At 40.0% G+C, this 19,321-nt stretch overlaps 1 long non-coding RNA gene across 1 annotated transcript in view; it reads left to right on the plus strand.

Moving 5' to 3' along the window:
- LOC140133413 (uncharacterized) overlaps positions 1 to 15,309 on the plus strand; it is a 33,174-nt gene extending 17,865 nt beyond the window's left edge. The window contains exons 2-4 of the long non-coding RNA XR_011855887.1: positions 9,360 to 9,415; positions 11,709 to 11,789; positions 15,124 to 15,309. This is a non-coding gene — a long non-coding RNA (uncharacterized lncRNA). The remainder of the gene's footprint in view (positions 1 to 9,359; positions 9,416 to 11,708; positions 11,790 to 15,123) is intronic.
- Positions 15,310 to 19,321: the final 4,012 nt, after the last annotated feature.

Below are 19,321 nucleotides of genomic sequence, written 5' to 3' on the forward strand. Positions count from 1 at the left end.
TTGATCTATCTGTCTATTTATCTCCTATAATTTGTCTATTTCCTATCTAAATATCTGACCATTTATCTATCTAGCTTTTTGTCTATCTATTTTTCTATATATCTTCTATTTACCTATTATGTATTCATTAATCAATCTATCAATCAATTAATCTTCTCTCTTCTACTGTATCTAACTATCTCTCTTATATATCTTCTATACTATCATCTAATATCTATCTATATATAATCTATTTTAAATAAATGCATCTATAAAATGATCATCTATCTATTAATCTATCCTCTTTCATATTTATCTTCTATTATCAATCTACCTCTCATCTATCTCCTATAAATTCTCCTACAGTCCCATATTACTGATTGCCTTACCATACTACTGTGTGTAACTTCAAAGTGTTATTATTGTGCAGGTCTAAAGGAGCCTCTTACTGAGTGTGCCTGTGGGGTAGGTATCTGCAGGTGACCTGTGGGTAGTGTGGGGTAGGTATCTGCAGGTGACCTGTGGGTAGAAAACAGAAGTCATATGTTCTGGCCTCTATCCGCTGCACAACCGCGTGGCCAGATCAATTCTACGGGAGGCCGTGCCCACTTAGCAAGGAAGTGATGTATGGAACAAAAAAGGTGCAATCCCTAGCCTTACACAATCCGCCATTGTCTGTTATCTATCTTTACCTGAAACCATTAGAATTCAAATTCAAAGTTAAACTTGCAGAGCATTCAGCAAGTTTAACTTTCAGGACAATAAATGGTAATCCAGATTAAGCTCTCATAATGCAATTGTTTATTGATGTCTTTTCATGGCCCTTCATAAAGATAACATTAACAACAATTTTAACTTTTCAGTGTGTGGCCGCACTTCGAATAATCTTTGATGGTTTCAGATTAGGGTTCCCACCCCAATTACAGTGACTAGAATTGTAATCTAAGCACTCTTTTTAGATGCAAAACTTGTTTTATTAAAGTTAACAAGTTGTGATGTTTCGGCCCTAGTCGGGCCTTTGTCAGGCCGTCAAAGGGAGAAGGTTTTAGTACTGGGCATGGACATCACAATGTTATTAATGTTACTCTCATTAAGGCCATTTTCATGTAGCTGTGTCCATATGCCCAACACATTTCACTGACGGGTGTATACTGAAGGCACTGCATCAAAGTGAATTATTATTTAGGGAGCACTACTGTCCCATAGTCACTACTATCAAGAACAAGCATGGATAAACCAGGTTACGGTAACTGTGATAATCTTCTTATATTTGTTATACATGGCCTCTTTTCCTCTAAAATCAACTTTACGATTATGGTAAGGAGCCTGAAAGTCAATAGTGGCAGAACCCCTCCGTACTGCAGATTCACAGGCAGTTACAATGTGCATTGAGCACTTCCCCCCTCCCACTGTGTGCTCAAACATCGTTTGCTGCTGTGAGATCAGGCAGAGAGACGGGGGAGTGATGAGGGAGCATGGGGGAGGGTAAGACAGTGTAATAGCCTGATTTGCCTCTGTGTTTCTCCACCAGTCTTTCTCAGTGTCAATCAGCAGACTTTGTGTTCATGTGTTGTACCTCTGGCATACACTGCCTCTGAACCAGATTAAGGTAACTCCCTTCTTTTTTTAAAAAAAAACTTCACAATTTTACAAAACTGATGAATGTGTCTGTTGTTATTGTTCCACATACATCACCACTATACAATCAGAGATTTAAAAATGAGTGTAGGCCTGGTCATTATTGAATTGTTAAGGGAACAGTTCAGAGCGGTCCTGAATGATAGCTTCTGGTTCCAGTGTTAGCCTTCTAGGGCTGTCATCACCTCCATCTTTTACCTGACCACATAATCACATATAATGTCATAATTTGGTTAGTGTCATTGCTCATTATTACATCATCCGTCCTGTGAAGACATCAGAAAAACTGATGCCCTGCAGTAGATGCACCAGTTTTATGTTTATACTAAAAACCCTTGTAATCATAATAATAATTCCGTTATGTATATAGCGCACACAGATTACGCAGCGCTGCGCAGAGCAAATCAGTCCCTGTCCCCAATGGGGCTCACAATCTAATCAACCTGCCAGTATGTTTATGAGTGTGGGAGGAATCTGGAGGACCCAGAGGAAACCCACGCAAACATGGAGAGAACATACGCAGGTGTTGATCCTGGAACTTGAACCCATAATTCCGTTATGTATATAGCGCACACAGATTACGCAGCGCTGCTCAGAGCAAACCAGTCCCTGTCCCCAATGGGGCTCACAATCTAATCAACCTACCAGTATGTTTATGAGTGTGGGAGGAATCTGGAGGACCCAGAGGAAACCCACACAAACATGGAGAGAACATATGCAGGTGTTGATCCTGGAACTTGAACCCAGGTCCCCAGCGCTACAAGGCTGTAATGCTTACCACTAAGCTACCGTGCTGCCCACATGTGTTTGGAAGTTCCTTTTGATGTCACTGTCCATCACACCCTTACCTGTCATATTTACATATAAAATGGACAATAAGGCAACTAAATTGGTGCTTTTATTTAGGCCTCTTTACAATCATTGGTACCATAAGTAACAATGCTGTTCTATTAGTTATCATTATGGGAATAAAACATGGTCCGCTATTTTCATAACTGGGGTTTCAGGGTTTTCCCTCAACCACTAAATTTCTCATATATTCTGGATATAACTTTTTAACTAGGTGAAACACATCTAAATTGTCAGCTTTTTTTTTCATTATTATTACTATTTGGTGATGTTTGGTAGAATTGAGATGTAAAGTCAGGTATCTCGTAATATTAATGATTATTAGAATTGCTTATAGACGGAAGTGAAACTGTATTTGGCTGGGCAATACACTTGTGCAATAAGGTCCTTTGTGTCTTTCCTAACAGTGTAATATTTGCCCAGCTATAATAAGGTCTGTAGTACAGTATCAGCTTAGAGCTCGCTGTGCTACAGCAGACATGTTTACAGGGTAAATAATAGACGGTACACATTACACTCCAGCAGGATATTACTGACTGCATCAAGGTCCTATACAACAATACAACATGCTGCAGTGAATTGATCTGGCTCCAGTGCCAAAAGAAGCCGGTCTGGACTTGTGCGACTAAATTTCCCAGGCACAGCTGATTATTGTAAAATTGGAAGACAACTTCCTAATCATAGGTTCCCATATGGTTGTGTTTTCTTGTTTATACTTCAGTTGTCTACATCATTAAACTTCCAAGAAAATATGAGCTCAAGCGATCCTTTACTTAATCAGGACGTGCATTTTTAATGGGTTTCTGACATCGGAGATACAATACATTAGGACTGTCATGAGAGTAACAAGTGCTTTATACATTAATTGTTTATTGCACAACAGAAAGAATTGAGATGTAGGCCCAAGATCTGGCAGATATGTGCAATTGTTATAAATAAATGAGGTGTAAAGCTGGCATACACAATGAGATTAGAGATCTAAACAGTGGAGAACCTTTTCTTCTATATATAAATAGTACATAAATGCAAAGAACCTGTGATATTTATATTGCATGTGCTTAGCAGGTACACTACAGGAAAATTTTGGGGCCCGAAGTTCCAAATTGCTAGCAAGTTTCAAACACCTATTGGATAATTTCTGTCAAGGGTGTTGCCTTACAAGGTAGCTGGAGGAGGTGTGGTTTTCCTTATGCCATCCTGGAAAACTGATTTGCATAGTTTCCCAGAATCCCCTAGTGGAGGCTATAAGTCTTTATCAATCTCCGTAACAAGAACTCTTACTTACTGTCAAAAGCCTTTCACTCAGCCAAACCAGTTCCCTACCCTGTACTGAAGAGACGCAGCCAGGTCAAAACAGCGCTGTCTATAGTTGGGAATCTGTTCCTTATGGAATAGATATACTGGTTTGGTTTTAATCCTGCATCATATCAGAAGGCTTCTTGTAGGTCATGCTTGATGTCAATGGAGCTGCCTTACAAGGTAGATAAAAGAGGCGTGGTTTTCCTCATCCCATCCTGGAAAACTTATTTGCATTTTTTCCCAGAATCCCCTACTGGGCGGGATACCAAATATTTCTAGCAGAACCTGGAAGGGCGATATATTTCGAGTGACGTGGTCCACTATGTCGGCATATAGGGCTATTCTTTCTGACAACTGATTGTAATACTGATTTAATCATATATAAAAAAAGGTAGTCTTTTTGGAGAGGCAACATGAATACATAGGAGCCTTATCATCAGGAACCTAAGATCTCTAGAATATTATTTCTTCTAAGAAAGATTGCTGAGTAGGAGTAAGCCATTTAGAAAGATTCATAACTGACATAATAAAAAATGTCCAATGTGATTGGTTACTGTGGGCATTTTCCAGTAGACCTCTCACATGCCTTCCATTAAACTTGTCTCATGCTTTTCCTAGGTGCCAACCAACTATTTACAACACTCTGAGGTTTGTGTCATTCTAGAGCAGGTAAATTTTGGATATACTGAACTACATTTATGATGCGGCATAATTTGTACTTTCAAGTTGAAAAGTATTTTTTTCTAAGCAGTTTCTAAATAATCTGCATCAGAAGAAGCACTCTATATAATTATAATTTACATTTTCCCTGCTTACTATCTTTCAAACGTAAACTCCACTTCTGATCCTGTTTTATCTGAACTATCATCAGGCTCAATTTGCTTGGCATGTACAGTGTATTTTAAATTTAATATTTCATATTCATTTACCTACAGTTTCTGAATTGAGTAACTTGATAATGTTCATCTGATAAGTTGTTTACTGAGGCTCAGGAAATATTATATTTCCCTTTTTTATTAGCTGTAAAAAACAATTGAGAGCTGGAAGGGTACAATTTTGAGCTTACTATCATACAAGTAAAATAATAATTTAAAGACTTATTCAAACATCCGGTTTTTCTTTAATATGCTATACAGGATTTCCATGGATGGCATATGCAGATTGTATTGTCTATGTGCCTATTCGCATGAGCGTTTTTCTACGGATCCATGGTCCTCTGGTAAACAACCAGAGAATGCAATGTTTTCTTCACATATGCAAACCATGGATTTCAAAAGAAGTTAATGAGTCTGCAAAAACACACAAGAAACGAATAGCACACAAATGACATCCATGTGAATTCAGTTTTTTTTCTAGAAGGTACTGGAAAACCAAGTGTTTTGCCATTTCATTTTTACAAACCATCATTTGCTCGGCACAATGCAGACTCAAAACGGATGAGTTTTTAGCGGATGTGCAATGGACATGACTGTGTGAATGAGACCTTTGACACAGAAGAACAGTGTACTAACACATTCCAGTCGGTGTTCCATTGTTCATAACTGCTATATATTTACAATCCTGGCGCACTGGTGCAAATCATTACTTCATTGAAACCTGGAGTGCTAGGACCATTTTATTATCTGCTTGAAGCAGGATATTCTAACTTTGCCTCCTCCAGCAGAGCTCCTAACCCATAGTGTAGCATTGTGGGTCTGCAGTGGAGGACGGAGCTGATGGCACTTTGCACCATCACAGTACTCATCTGTGTATCCGGAGGACAGACATAGGGGCAAATGCTTGCACATGTACTTATGAAGTGTTTCTGCCAGTATTGTGCTGCACTTTGTACACCGCAACACAAAACTGTGCACCTAAAGAGACGTTCTGGATTCGCACCAGTTGCCACAAGTATGATACACATAATTGTGGCGCACTTCCATTAAATTGAGTACACCAGAAAAAAAACCTGGTGCACTCAGTTTATGTGCATTGACGCATGCTGGGTACGACAGATTATTGAAGATATTTTGTCTCACTTATGATAAATCTGGGCCATTGAGTTGATACTGGAGAAAGAAGGCAGATAGCAGGACAAGTGTTAAATGCAGGTATAATGTGGCTAATCATGATATTTTTTACAGTGCTTTGCAATGGGGTGTTAGGACAAAATGATTGTACACAATCATTTTTTTCTCCTCTAACTGTGCTGCAGAGTGAGGGCATTAAAAATTGAGAACATACGTACCTCTCTTTTTTTCAATGTTTCATGTATAAGAGCCTTGAGTAAGTATTTGCCCCCTTGAACTTTTGTACCTTTTGCCACATTTCAGGCTTCAAACAAAATTTATTGAATATTTTAAACATTTGTAAAATATAATAATCTGAAAAGTGGGGCGTGCAATATTATTTGGCCCCTTTAACTTAATACTTTGTAGCACCACTTTTTGCTGTGATTACAGCTGTGAGTTCCTTGGGGTATCAGTTTTGCACATTGAAAGACTGAAATTCTTGCCCATTCTGTGTATATTCTGTATATATTTTTGGACACTCTCTATTGCACAGTAAATCAGAGTAAATCTCATAATAAAGGTAAAAGGATTAAAATGTAAGGACACATACCTGGTGGGCTATGTCCAACGTTGCCCATGAAGGTTCAGGAGGTCAGGAGTGCAGGTGTATGGCAGATTGAGGTGTGATGCAGACCGAGGTCAGATGAAAAGAGGGTAGGAGAGACAGGATGGCCAGGTGCATAACATGTAATCTCCATGGTGGATAGCAACAGATAATGTTTGGCGGAAACCTGAACAGACCCTAAAGTAGTGGCTGGGGCCAATGTCACCCTAAAAGTCCTAACTTCGGAGCCGCAGCAATAAACATTTGCCACCCAAACCTGTCCCTTGAATCAGGCAAACTATCCCTAGGCTATAGCACCAAGAGAGACAGAGATAATAGTGTACCCATATAGGGATGCCCAGCAGGCAACGCACATGGAGCGATTGTGACACACAGAGATCGCCCTCATTAATAGGGCACGCTAACACTTCTGGGCATATCTGACCCCAAATTTTAGAATCTATGATCCCTATATGTTTTTATCTCTTTTTATTATTATAATTGTTTGTGTATTTATTGAGTATATATTCATTGTAAGCCTTTTTTCTCACAATTGTATGTTTTTATGTTTGTTTAAACTGCACATCAGAGTTTTAGATCTTAATAACTTAAAAAGTTTCTGCTTGTCGTCTTAATGAACTTAAGTTTCCAAAAAGAAAGCTTTCCAATATCAATACAAAGTAATCAGCTAATTGTGTAATCCGTCATTTTGGGTTTCTAAATTGTTGAGGGAATTATGTAGACAGGTGCCTATTTGCCTTCTTATTTTAATTTATCCCTTACAGGACCATGGCAGTTACAGGCGGTTGTCAGCTGTGTTATACAGCTATCACCTGCAGTTATACAGCCATACACCCCCTTTGCGGCACAAGATGTTAATGAGAAAAGTAAAGGTGGTGGCAGTGAGGATGAGTGAGTGCTGGGACTAATAGAGTAGAATTTGGGGGGACATTAATCATAGTGGGTCTCAGGTTCGCCTGTTTTTGCGCCTGGTTTGTTCTTCTTTTTGGCTCCTGATCTATGATGGATGGTTCTGCCTTAGTAAATGCCTTTTGGAATTGTCTCATGTCCGATTCATATGAGCCTAAATTCGCGCCAAATTTGTCTCAAATTGTTAGTTCTCATTTGTGAGTAATAATGAGAGGAGACTGAGAAAATGTGACAGAACGTTCAGGGCTTCATCTCTGCACAAAAAAACTATCATGGTGATGTAACTGCAGGGACTAAAAGTTACAGAGATGCAAAAAAAAAAAATTCTTGCTGAAATGAGTCTTTTCCTTTTTTAATATAATGTACAGTAAATGGAGCCTGATAATATTCTCAGATCTGTACAATAAGACAATAATCACTCACAGAAATGATCCTATAGAAAATGATGAAGTCGTTACTGGAGAAATTTTACATTTTAAAACTGCTCCGAAGTATTTTCCATGTTGCATAGAGGGAATTTTTCATTTTGGAACCTAAAATTTATGTTTTTAGTAATGTAAAGTGATTTTTTTTTTGAAGTGCACCTGCTCAGAGTAGGTGCATTTTTGCGCCAAATTGCGCCTTTTTAAGCGCAAATTTGTGATAGATCCAGTGCAAACATCTGTATAGGAGGCACTCACTATGTCAGATAAGGCGCAGGGGCTCAAAACCACTAAGTGCCGAACTTTGCCGTGCACCAGAAAATGGCGCATAAGTGCGCCAGATTAACGAGATATGCCAGAGTTTTGCGCTAAAAAATGCTCAAAACTGTCTAACAGACTATGATTAATGTCCCCCATAGTCTTAAGACGCCATTTTGAATAGGTGGACGTGGCTTTATGTACTAAATTGGGAGGCTCTGTAGTGTAAGTGCATCAAGTGACCGGAGAATCGTGATTAATCACAGCCAGGGGAAATCGCAATGAAGTCCTCTTCCTGTCACCTGTAAAGTACTAGATGCCACTAATATCTGTGTCACTGACTGATTCCTAGTTTGTGAGACAGCATCAGTATGTGTAGTGATCTGTGAAGCTGTGTGGGGATGTTCTCAATGGTTGTCAGCATTTTCTCAGGAGGTTTAGATGCTCTTTATAGATTTGCCTGCAATTTTGGTGAACCCAAGGAGGGCATCAGGCATAGGCTGATGGGGGTTGGTCGTTATCTCAATTTTCGACTAAGGCAGCGAAAAAGCCAAAATCGGCCCCGACCATTGGACATTTATCCTGTTCAAATTTCTCATGCTTCAGTGAGTTTGATCAGTGCAAACTGGGTGAGCTACTGGATGTACATACTTTTACTTCCAACACTGTCCACCATAATGGTTTCCACCAGGTGGTAGTTGGTGGACATGAGATGCTGTGCACAGGGGATCAGAGTTAGGTGAGTTTAATTTTTACTATAGTGGGCACAGTACCAGCATTATCTAATTGGAGCTATTACTTCTATGTATGCTATCTATCTAGCACGTCTTTTTGGCTGCTGTTATATTTTTGAAGAACATTACTTGGATTTTGGCACAGATTTCCAGTTACTATTAATAGTAGCCTGCCAAGTCTTCTGCATCAGCGTGGTCCGCTTGTAGGAAAAAAAAACATTCCAAGAAGATCCTAAATTTATCATAAATATAGGACCTGTCGGTAAAACTTTGTGTTGGAAAAATAGACAGTAGATTTTTATTGTTTTTTTTTTTTTGCTAAACATGCTGTCACTTCTGTGAAGTGAAAAATACATTATAAAAAATGTACAGTGGATGTAAACTTTATATAAATAATTCATGATGTTCAGAATACTGGCCATGAGTTTTATGAAATAAATACATAAGTTGATGAATGCGGAAGTACTGTATAATAAAATCACAATAATGAAATTAAAACAAAACAATCACTTCAAATGAATGAATGAATTAATTAATATAGTATAGTTAGTGGTATTTTTTTATTATGTAGATGTATCAGTTTTTCTCCTCGGTTAGGGATAAAACTTGTGCAAGCATAATAATTAATTATTAAACAAGCTATTATTCTTCTCAGGAGCTGTATCAATATAAGAAACACCCTAGATATAATCCATTTGCAAGCTTCTGCAGGTAGGGACAGTTTTATTATATTTATTGTCTTAATCTACATTGTTTTGCAGACCTGCCAATGCAAATGTCCCATGTCAAAGAGTGAGACCAGGTATCATACTGGATAGAACAGATCACAATATCTGGTCAATAGTAATATCATTTTGTATGTGTGGTTTTTGTTGCACGGTAGATCTGATAATTCTTACAAAACACTTGTAAAATATACAATAGGGCTCATTTACTAAGGGTCGCGTTACTCACTTTCGTCAGACTTTTCACCTTTTTCGGAGATTGCACAGCTTGGACAGGTATTTAACAGGTGTCTGCGCTGGGACTGTGTCACACCCGATAGTTTTTTGGTGCTGTCGAACAATCCGACTGATTCAGACTGAGTGCAGGATTTAACTTTCAAATTGTGCCGCAAGACAATGCACTTACATGCACCAGTAAAAAGATGGTGACCTCTGTGGGACTTGAGCGGGGAATAGACACATGCAGGATATCGGGCGCACGATCTTAGTGAATCACGGCACTAAGTGAATCTTCGGACAATGCACTTGTGGTGAACTCCAGCAGACTGGTAAGTAAATGTACCCCATTATGCAGGTTTTTAGTAAGCAGCAGCATAAAGCAGCATTATTGCAGCAGTGTAGAGCATGTAAACTATGTGAAAGTGTAGCATAAAGTGAGAAGCCGCATGCTGAAGTCAACATATCCTCATCTCCACCTCTGTTTTTCTGTGACATTACAGCGATGTCCTTCATTGCTGCACAGTGTGTCCTGGATACTGGCATGTGCGCTTTTGATCAGGGTGTGGAGTGACAAACTTGTTAGGTGCTATACAAGCCCTGAAAAATTCTGCAATTCCCCACCTCTGTGCCAAGAGGCTGAGGAAGGGTGTGAAAGTGTACCTGGCTGCCAGCGAAGTGGTCCAGTATTTGGGCTATTGCCTGCAACCATTGAGGCCTGAATTCAGGGCCTGGCATAGAACCATATATCAGCTGCCAAATATATCAGGAAGCCCTGTCCTCTTGATGACTCTGCTGCACAGGCGGGTAAGCTTGCATCATACACCAGAAAACAAAGCACCAGTGCATGATAAATGTCACCCATGGTGTTTGCCTCTTTCAAGTCATAATGTACCAAGAAGAGGAAGAAGCTTGCTATGACTTACTCATTGTAAGAAGCCAGCGGTCATACACCCTGTTCAAAACCGCATTCACAAGACTCTCTGTGCAGAGAGGGGCAGTGCTGTAAGGAGGCAGGTCACATGGTGGAGGCAAGGAGAACCTGACTTCCCCTTTCCATTCCCTACTTGACTTTATGCTGTGTTTTTACTTTCTCTATACAGCCACAGCCCTACAAAATAAGATATAGATGTTTTATACAAAATTATTCTTCTAAGAAAAGAATAAACTAAACTTACTTCCCTTAATCACATACAGTGCTGCATTTTCCAGGCTGCAGACACCATATGACTGCTGCAGCCAATCAGAGCTGAGTGGTTACATTCCATATACAGATGCAGGTTTCTTGTATAAATTAAAGGAAATTTACCATCAAAAGCAAGAAGGATAAACCAGGGACACTTACTTATAGATCCAGGCACTGTGGCGGTGGTAATCTTCTTATATGTGTTATCCATGGTCTACTTCCTTTTAAAATCAACTTTTAAATTATGCTAATGAGTCAGAAGGGCTTTGGGGGGATACCAGAGCCCATCCGTGCTGTAGCTTCCCAGGCTGTTACACTGTGCAGGAGCACTTTCCCCTCTCACTGTGCGCTGAAATTTCCTCTGCTGCCTGATATGACATCAGGCAGAGAAAGAGGGAAGTGCTAAGGGAGCAGAGGGGGAGGAGGAGACAGTATAACAGACTGTGAAGCCAGTGCATGGAGGGGCTCTGGTAATGCCCCCCCAAATATAAGATGATTGCCACAGTCACAGAGCCTGGATCTATCTATGAATAAGTGTTTGTCACAATGGATTTTGATAGTTGATTCCTTTAAAGAGGTTTTCCAGGATACTGGCAATATCAGATTGGGGGGGTCCTCCTCTCAGTAATCCAACTGTTCAAAGTGCTCATACAAGTGTTTAAGCCACTAAATTGTTTAATAAACATGTTGTATACATAGGGTTTCTAGTATTGCACCACGGGGTGGTATGCATGTAGTCAGACCATGCTGATTTGATATTGATTACCTATCTATATGATAGATCATCTTGTTATCTTGATCCCTTGTGTTTTTAGTACAATTGGTTTGGTTGATCATTTACCAGATTTCCTGAAGGTCTCATCTTTATCTTTTGTAGAACTCTTCAACTTTGTGCCCCCTCAAAGAAGACAAAATCCAGAAATGAATTACACAAACAAGAAATGCATCTGCCCTTACAGTAAGTTTACAGACCCCCTGAAGTAAACCACTGAGATTATCTCTTTCTGATGGTTGACAAATGGGGTAGGGTTCATCCATGGACCATGAGTTTAAATATTGTTTTGCCATATTGCAGACAGGGCAGATGAAGGAAGCTCCTGCTCCTGTCAATTGTCTCACACTCAGAAAGGCCTTGGGGGAGTGAGTACACGACAAAAAGATTTGGATTTGGCCTGCTTCTGACATCTAAACGCAGGCTCAGGCCTGGACATTTCTTGCAAGGGAGACCTTCTGGGAAGAGGGTCACAAGATTTATTGGGGCTTATTTACTTTAAGGGTCCTTGGCGGCACTTTAGTCAGATTTTACGACATTTTCAGGGATTGCTCGGCTGTGACAGGTATTTAACAGGGGATAATCGGGGGACAGGCCATCGGACGATCCGACTGATTCGGACTGAGTGCGATATTTTACTTTCAAATTGTGTCGCAAGACAATGACCTTACATGCACCAGGAAGAAGAAGGTGAACTCCGGTGGACCTGAGCGGGGAAGCGACACATGCAGGATATCGGGGCTCATTTACTAAGGGTCCCAACGCACTTTCGTCGGGATTCCCGAATATTTCAGTTTTGCACTGAATTGCCCCGGTTTTTGGCACACGCGATCGGATTGTGGTGCATCGGCATGCACCCGACAGAAATCGTGGGCCATGGCCGTCGGACAACCCGATGGATAGGAAAAAACGTGGAATTTAAAAAACTAATTGTGTCGCAAGACCAAGCACTCACATGCACCAGGAAGAAGAAAGTGAACTCCGGCGGACCTCAGCGCAGCAGTGACACATGTAGGAACTCGGGCGCACGATCTTAGTGAATCCCGGCAGACCTGACTCCTCATCGGACAACGCACCGCGGGATCGCTACGGGACCAGGTAAGTAAATCTGCCCCATCAGGCGCACGATCTTAGGCACAGTGCCTTATCGTCGGACAATGCACTTTAGGTGAACTCTTCCAGACAGGCAAGTAAATAAGCCACAATGTTTTTAAATAGGATTTTCATTTGTGATATTGTCTTTTTGTCTGTTGTAGTATTGTCTTTTTGTTTTTTAAAATTAATTGTAGTTTTATACTGACATTTCTGTTCTATGTAGTATCTGATACAGACATTCACAAATTCCCCTATTCAGTTTAATACAGGCAGTCCCCGGGTTACACACAAGATAGGCTCAATAGGTTTGTACTTAAGTTGAATTTGTATGCAAGTCAAAACTGTATATTTTATCATAGTAGATCCAGACAAAAATTTTTTTTGCCCCAGTGACAATTGGAGTTTCAAAATATTTTGCTGTAATTGGACCAAGGATTATCAATAAAGCTTCATTACATACACCTTACAGCTGATCATTGCAGTCTGGAAGTATAGTAAAGCATCCAGAGAGCTTCACCAGAGGTCACAGTGGGCAGAGGGGTCCGTCTGTAAATAGGGGTCGTCTGTGTTTTTGTCGCTAATACATTATTCACATATTGTTTAAATATCTTTTCATCCCATTATACCTAGGACTGTATTTTGCCACACATTTGGCTTTTTGTTTTCACTATTCTTTCTATAGAGTGGAATAGGTCTTGGCCATCATTTTTAAGGGTATGTTGGGAATCCTCATCATGTAACTCTAAGCCCCTAGTAGTGTGAACCTGGTTTGGCACACAAGTGCCAATGGCATTTTCATAGCTTGCATCATAGGTAACATAGCCACTGACTACCAGCAGTGCTTTGTAGATGTTAAAAAGCTGAAGCCCAGCATGCATTTATCAAAGATATTCACTGGCAGATTTCTTGTAAAAAGAACTTTAATCATCATGTAAATTAGGCTATGTGGGGCATTATCAGAGCCCCTCTGGGTCCTGTCTCCACCACTCACAGCACTGCTGCTTTAGTTGTTGGCTGACGTCATCAGGAGGGGAGGGCTGTAGGTGGCTGCGGGCTATTTAGAAGTGCTTTTGGGCCTGGATGAGCTTAATTTGCATAAATACTACAGTATTTATACCAGTAATTAGCCTTTGTATAAAAGTATGTTGGCATTATCCTGCACAGAGCACTGGTGGTTCTTTGTAGAGGTTAAAGGCTATGGTAGATTTCTTTTAAGATAAATTAAAATCCCAGACCCTTAAATCGATTCAGACCACAAATATGTCCTCTAAAATGAATTAGGACCTAGAAGAGATAACATTATTTTAGCAGACTTCTAAAATAAATTAGACTGCCTTTGTCACTCTTTTCAGCAGGAGCGTGTGGGACAGCGGGCACATGACTCTCTGCGCAGAAGAACACAGCCTGTGCCAATGTAGAAGGCGACTATATATATATTTTATTTTTTCCTGCTCTAAGTGTATAGTAAGATTGGGGGGAATAATCTACTAGATCAGTGGTGGCAACCTATGGCACGGGTGCCAGAGGTGGCACTCAGAGCCCTTTCTGTGGGCACCATTGATCGCAAGACAGAGCTCACTAAACAGGACCAAATTCACCAAATCTTCCTCTTGAGACCCAGTCAATTTAAGAGATGCTTCAATCAGCGCTGTTTTAAAACGACACTTTATTGGCTGTTTGGAACTGCGGTAAAAGTGATAAAGTGTTGATAGAACTGCAGTATCTTTGTAGGTCATCCTACTGGACCCTTCATTATTACTGTTCAGAGAGACCCTGGAGAGAAGCTACAATGAGAGTCTGCATTTGCCCAATACGATTGATAGATGTTAAAGAGCAGGTAGCAATAAGTTACTGCTTAAGATGCTATGTTGGTACTTTGCGGTAAATAAGTGGATTTTGGTTATAGTTTGGGCACCTGTATATAATAAGGGGATGGGGGGGGGGGTAATGGCTCATATATATAATAAGGGGAATGGGGGGATAATGTCTCCAATATATAATAAAGGGATTGGGGGGGAGCAATAAGGTCTCCTGTACATAATAAGGGGCATATATGATAAGGGGATGGGAGGTAATGTATATAATAAGGGGGTACGTGGGCGGAGAATAATGGCTCCTGTATATAACGGGGTGTGGGGAAGGTGATAATGGCTGCTTTATATCATAAAGGGGTGGGGGGGGGGTTAATGTCTCCTGTATATAATAATGGGCAGGGGGATAATGGCTACTGTATATAAATACTGTATATTTAGCAAAGCAGTACACTATTAATTTAAATTAACCCATTAATTAATGAATGGGAGTAAACTTAAATTAATAAGAGGATGTCATTGATGTATGTAAATTAAAGGGTGCCGTATATATAAATCAGGAGATAGTTTTTATCTATGTGACACTATACTGTAAGTGACTGTGGTGTTTTTAGGTGCACAGTTCTGCAATGTGCTTCCTGGAGCTGAAGATGTCTTGTGGTGAATTCTGTAGCAATAAGTCACGGTTGGAGAAGTTATCAAAGTTCTGTAACTGATGGAGAATCATTATCATCTTTGAGGAGCCACCAAGATGAAGACCAGGACAGGTCAGAGGTAGATGGTTAAAGATACAACTGAGTTATACAGTAAGTGATGTCTATATCTCCCTTATGTAGACAGTCCTTTTTTGGCGCAGTATAATATGTGCAGTATATTCCCAGCTGGTATATATTTATATATGTGGTGTATTTATTACTGCAATAGTATTAGTATTGTACAGGTAGATGGGTATTGGTGTAGGTGTACCTGAACCAGAAAAATATAGTAGCGAAGCAGCACTCCTTAAAAAAGTATTTCTTTATTCCACCATAATAAAAAAGCGATGTTTCGCTCTCTCTTTGAAGGCATTATCAATATTGGCTTGAAAATTCCTTCATAGAGAGCCCAAAACGTTGCTTTTTTTTTTTTATTATGGTGGAATAAAGAAATACTTTTTTAAGGAGTGCCGCTTCTCTACTATATTTTTCTAGTGAACTTTTGATGCGTCTGGATCAGCCAGTTTTGAAGACTTGCACCCGTGATTGCTCCAATTTTCTTGCTCTTTTCTACATATTTATGTGAACCTGTATTTCAGTGTTTAATATACACTCACCGGCCACTTTATTAGGTACACCTGTCCAACTGCTCGTTAACACTTAATTTCTAATCAGCCAATCACATGGCGGCAACTCAGTGCATTTAGGCATGTAGACATGGTCAAGACAATCTCCTGCAGTTCAAACCGAGCATCAGTATGGGGAAGAAAGGTGATTTGAGTGCCTTTGAACGTGGCATGGTTGTTGGTGCCAGAAGGGCTGGTCTGAGTATTTCAGAAACTGCTGATCTACTGGGATTTTCACGCACAACCATCTCTAGGGTTTACAGAGAATGGTCCGAAAAAGAAAAAACATCCAGTGAGCGGCAGTTCTGTGGGCGGAAATGCCTTGTTGATGCCAGAGGTCAGAGGAGAATGGGCAGACTGGTTCGAGCTGATAGAAAGGCAACAGTGACTCAAATCGCCACCCGTTACAACCAAGGTAGGCAGAAGAGCATCTCTGAATGCACAGTACGTCGAACTTTGAGGCAGATGGGCTACAGCAGCAGAAGACCACACCGGTTGCCACTCCTTTCACCTAAGAATAGGAAACTGAGGCTACAATTTGCACAAGCTCATCGTAATTGGACAGTAGAAGATTGGAAAAACGTTGCCTGGTCTGATGAGTCTCGATTTCTGCTGCGAAATTCGGATGGTAGGGTCAGAATTTGGCGTCAACAACATGAAAGCATGGATCCATCCTGCCTTGTATCAACGGTTCAGGCTGGTGGTGGTGGTGTCATGGTGTGGGGAATATTTTCTTGGCACTCTTTGGGTCCCCTTGGTACCAATTGAGCATCGTTGCAACGCCACAGCCTACCTGAGTATTGTTGCTGACCATGTCCATCCCTTTATGACCACAATGTACCCAACATCTGATGGCTACTTTCAGCAGGATAATGCGCCATGTCATAAAGCTGGAATCATCTCAGACTGGTTTCTTGAACATGACAATGAGTTCACTGTACTCAAATGGCCTCCACAGTCACCAGATCTCAATCCAATAGAGCATCTTTGGGATGTGGTGGAACGGGAGATTCGCATCATGGATGTGCAGCCGACAAATCTGCGGCAACTGTGTGATGCCATCATGTCAATATGGACCAAAATCTCTGAGGAATGCTTCTAGCACCTTGTTGAATCTATGCCACGAAGAATTGAGGCAGTTCTGAAGGCAAAAGGGGGCCCAACCCGTTACTAGCATGGTGTACCTAATAAAGTGGCCGGTGAGTGTATATGTGTTTATATTTGTGTGTTATCCATGTATAGTGTATGTGCGCATATGTCTTTGGACATATATATGTGTGTGTGTATTCTGAAGTATTACGTGTGGGAGGGGACCAGCAGTGAGGGTGTAGATATATGGGGGCCCTGATTCTAAGTTTGCATTGGGGCCCAATGGAGTCTTGTTACGGCATTGCTTTTAGCTCCTCTGTCATTGTCACTTCCAGTTGCTGCTGCATACACATTTCTGGTGCAAGCTAACATCAAGACCTTCACATAGGAGCCCTGACATAAGAGCTGCTATCATAGATGCATTGGAATATACAACCCTCTTCAAAAGGATCTACTGTTTGACAGCCGTTATGTGTAGCCAGCCTTCTATACCAGATTTAAACCATGATTGACGAGCTGAATATTCCAATCATACATATGAAAAATACAAAGCTAAATATTGAGTCATGCTGGTAGTAAACAAGAAACCAAGAACCTGCCAATCTTAAATACCGGTAGTCTCCAACTTAAGAGCACCAGACTTACATAGGACTCTCTGTCTACTATGACCAATGGAGAAGCTCTCTGGTTGCTGAATTCTGGGCCCCAAGATGCATTGGTCAACATAAGAGTTATCAAAGGTGTCTGCAATTAAGCTTTATTGTTAATCCTTCTTCCCAACTTATGAAAAACCTGTGTTATAGGGGAAAAAAAAATACAGTTACACTTACAAAATAAACCTGATTTGACTTACATACAAATTCAACTTAAGAACAAAACTACAGAACTCTGGAACTGCCTTCAATATAAAATGTAACTTCTGTCATGAATTCTAAGAAAACAAAAGAGAATGTATTACAAAGAAAATCCTCACAATACCACAATTAAAATACAATGTACAATTAATCATTTATTTTAAATGATTTCCTTTGCAGGTGCTAGGACGACCTGTACTTTGTAGTTTAGACAATACAACAGTATTTTATATGGTCACAAGGACTTTCTGTATACCAGACCAGTTCCTTCTGCCACCATTCTGTTTGAAACCAAAACAGTATTCTGTAAATGCATTTTTAGTGAGTCTTAATTTAGCTTGTTGTACTTACAAACAGTTCCTGTTTGTTTAATGATAGTAGCTTCCATTGTGTAGTCATCATTCTCATGAGCCAGTGAAACGGGCTTTGTTTGACTTTCAGATTTCTTGGATGTAGTCCCTAACATGGATGACTTAACAGCAAAGGGCAAAATCAATGTAGTCTGTTGCCAGTTATCTCAATTGCTATAGACAACCTGCTAAGAATAAAGGAGTAAAAGTAAAAATTTTGCTAAACTTAAACAAATATAGTGGTAATTCCTCTGTTTCTACAGACAACTTATTTGCATGATTTGCATTGCACACAGCTGTATGCAGAGACAAGGACTGTGCTTACAAAACAAGACTAAATATGCAATGTTGGTCATACACAATACAAACTAGGCCAGTAGGGAGGGAGACAGCTAAACCCTGTCCAATCTAAAGTTCTCACTTGCCTTCAGCATGTTTGACCACGTACTATTTACTATATTCAAGTTAAGTCCAGAAATATTCGGACAGTGACACCATTTTTAGCATTTTAGCTATTTACAGTTTTATAATCAATGTAGGCTCAAATTAAAGAAATTCTTATTTGAGAGTATTAATAATAATAATAATCTTTATTTATATAGCACCATCATATTCCGTAGCGCCGCACAAATTGTGGGGGAAAATAAACTAATAATATAAGACATTAATGAGAAAAACATATGACACAATAGGAGCGAGGGCTTACTGTCTATGAGGATGAAGGCGTAACACAAGAGGTATAAGCTTGTATTCATATGCTTATTTAAGAAAGGGCTTAGACAGCTTTTTAATAATACATAGCTTCAACACCTTAACACGCTCCATATAAAACGAGTTTAGAAACGCAACCCAAGTGCAGCAGAGAGGAGCTTTTCCCGATCGCAGATTCATTTAGACCTAAACACTTTGCATTAGGTACTCTCAACACATGTTTTACTGATAAATAATGCAAAACGTGATGCTCGGGAGAAGCTCCTCCCTGCTGGGCGTAAAACGTAATTCAAACGCATGTTGTGATAGCGTCATCAAGAGACCAAAAGATATTGAAAAAGTTTACTCGCAAGCTATTTAATCCCAAGCCAGTTTGCATCTTCCTGACTTGGCCATATTTTTAGAATCTTACATGTGTCACTATGAGTGGTTAGAACTTTGGAACACTTTAACATATTCAAATGATTTCCAGATTCTTTCTCTTGAC

The sequence above is a fragment of the Engystomops pustulosus genome, chromosome 5 (genome assembly GCF_040894005.1).
Source record: "Engystomops pustulosus chromosome 5, aEngPut4.maternal, whole genome shotgun sequence".
NCBI lineage: Eukaryota > Metazoa > Chordata > Amphibia > Anura > Leptodactylidae > Engystomops > Engystomops pustulosus.